General features: G+C 32.7%; 1 protein-coding gene across 2 annotated transcripts in view; it reads right to left on the bottom strand.

Moving 5' to 3' along the window:
- LOC124429018 (protein bric-a-brac 1) overlaps positions 1-2,500 on the bottom strand; it is a 69,238-nt gene that overhangs the window by 57,111 nt on the left and 9,627 nt on the right. The window contains exon 1 of one of the 2 annotated variants that reach the window (XM_046973732.1): positions 930-954. The exons of the other annotated variant lie outside the window; for it this stretch is intronic. The gene's annotated coding sequence lies outside the window, so the exon portion shown is untranslated. Of the gene's footprint in view, positions 1-929; positions 955-2,500 lie in introns of those variants that run through there. 2 annotated transcript variants of the gene reach the window in all.

The raw sequence follows: 2,500 nt of genomic DNA, 5'->3' as shown, positions 1-2,500 counted from the left end.
GAAAAAAGGTAACTATAGGTGTGTGCGTGTGTGTGTGTAATATTTTCGATAAAAATAAAATAATAAAAAAAAGAAAAAAAAAAAACAAAACAAAAGAAAAACCTTTCTATTTATTTTATTTTTCTTAATCGATTAACGAGATATATATTGTCTAAAATATATAAACGTTGCAAAAATATATGAACATTTTGATAGGCAAATAATAATTATGCGCGCCGTTAGTATGCGTCGGGATTATCGTCATTTATATATTACGCGTATCGATGTTTTATTGTAAATATCGACAACGTTTATTTAAAATGTCGAACACAAAGTGTTAAGGAATAAGAAAAAAAAGAAAAAAAAAAAAAAAAAATAAGAATAACGTCGCAAGAGATAGCAAAGCCAAAAAAAGAAAAAAAAAAAGAAAAGAAAAGAAAAGAAACAAAAAATGAAGGAAATTTATAAACCGTCAAGGCGAATAGATGATTTATGCTTCGCTTTAAAAAATATCGTAGATATGACTTAACGATTTACTCTTTCCACAATTTCGTTATCATCCAATAATATTAATATTACATTCACTCTAGAGATTCGCGAGAAAATGTAATATGTATCATTGTTTATAAAAGAAAAAAATGAATCAACAAGCCACAATTTCTAACAAATTACTTATTTCAAATTGATCACTGTACAAATACTTTTAATACTCGCCGTAACTTAATTAATCGATACATAAAATATTAAAAAAATTATTTCCTATTGCATTCGCTTCGTCATTATTGAATTTATGTATATGAGATACTTTAATAACGTTTATCTGTTACGAATTATTCTACAGAGCGTTTCTACACGTCCGATATCACTGCGAGATATCGTCGTCGCATACAAATTAACTTTGTGTCGGATTCGTTAAAGAATGATCGAAGAAGACGAATGAAATTGGTTACCTTCCTATTTTCTTCTTTCTCTTTTTCTTCTTCTTTTTCTTTTTCTTTTCTTTCTTTTTTTCTTTTTTTATTTCGTCGTCGTTTTCCTTTTTTACTCTTCTCATTTATTCCGTGTCTTTTTTCTTCTTCTTATTATTATTATTTCTCTTTTTCTTTCCTTCAACACTCCGACACGACGAACAAACACGAATAATTTCCGCCCAATCCCTATCTCTCTCACTCTCTTTATCCACGTTTATCCATCCGTCTATTCATTCCAATTCGTTTCTTTCCTTTTATTTTCTTTTTTCCTTTTTCTTTCGGTGCCAATATTCGTTCTCTCGTTTCCATATCTTGCGAAAGGATCCCACTTATGAAATTAAAAAATCGAGCTTGTATGAAAGAGATAGATAGATATATATTTATATAGATAGACAAATATATATATATATATATATATATATATGAGAGAGAGAGAGAGAGAGAGAGAGAGGGAGAGAGAGAAGAGAAAGAGAGAGAAAGAAGCTGCGAGAAAAATTTTTTCTCTGCGCGCTTACGCACGCACCGTCGTCATAGTCGTCGTACCGCTGCGGCCGAACGGGTATCCGTGCCGATAAAATCGCAGCCGAGGCCGTGACGAACGATCAGTCCCCCTCCCCCTTCCCAATCCTCCGACATTCGTCCCCACCCTCTTCATCCTCCTCCTCCTCCTCCTTCTCTGCCACCACCACCACCACCTCTTCCTCCGCCACCACCTCATCACCACCGTACCCCTTACCCCTTTCGTCTAAGTCATAAGCCCCTCCTCAGAGCGCTCGCCTCTTTTTTTTTTTTTTTTTCTTTTTTTTTTCCTAATGAAAAAGTTTCGCGTGTCTAATTAAACGAGAGAACTCTTTTCGAATCGTTTCGCGCGTTTTTAAACGTACCTATATATATATATGTATATATGTATATATATATATATATATATATAAATATTTGTATATATATAAACATATATGTATATACATATATTCTCATTCAGAATTTAATGAAACGTATCGATTCCAACCACGATCTGTACGTACGTTCCTCTTTCTATTCTACATATATATGGTAGATAGATACATGTATAAACGTGTGTATGCATAGGGTGGACCAATAAGTTCCTAGACGTGCTATATATCGAACGGAATGACTTCTAGTGACTTTTAATAATTTCATTGAAAAGAAGACATAGAAAATATCAAGAAAGTACGAAAGAAAGAAGATAGAACAAGATTGGGATAAAGAATCGCGAGAAAGATAAACGAATGGATACATAAATAGATAGATAGATAGATAGAGAGAGAGAGAGAGAGAGAGAGAGAGAGAGAGAAAGAGAGAAAGAGAGAGAGAGAGCAATTGATTTTTTTAATATATATATATATATATATATATATATATATATATATATATATATAACGATTTAATAATGACTTTCGACCGATCTAGGGGAACTATTGCTTGACCTCATTCCCTGTATACAACGGGTGGTGCAACAGCACACCCAAATCTTTTCCGTCGATGTCAAAGGAAAAGAGAGACAAACAGATAGCAAAGGAATAGAAAGA

The sequence above is a fragment of the Vespa crabro genome, chromosome 1 (assembly GCF_910589235.1).
Source record: "Vespa crabro chromosome 1, iyVesCrab1.2, whole genome shotgun sequence".
NCBI classification, from domain to species: domain Eukaryota; kingdom Metazoa; phylum Arthropoda; class Insecta; order Hymenoptera; family Vespidae; genus Vespa; species Vespa crabro.
The sequence above is the reverse complement of the archived record's forward strand: the minus strand, read 5'-3'. Positions and strand labels throughout refer to the sequence as shown.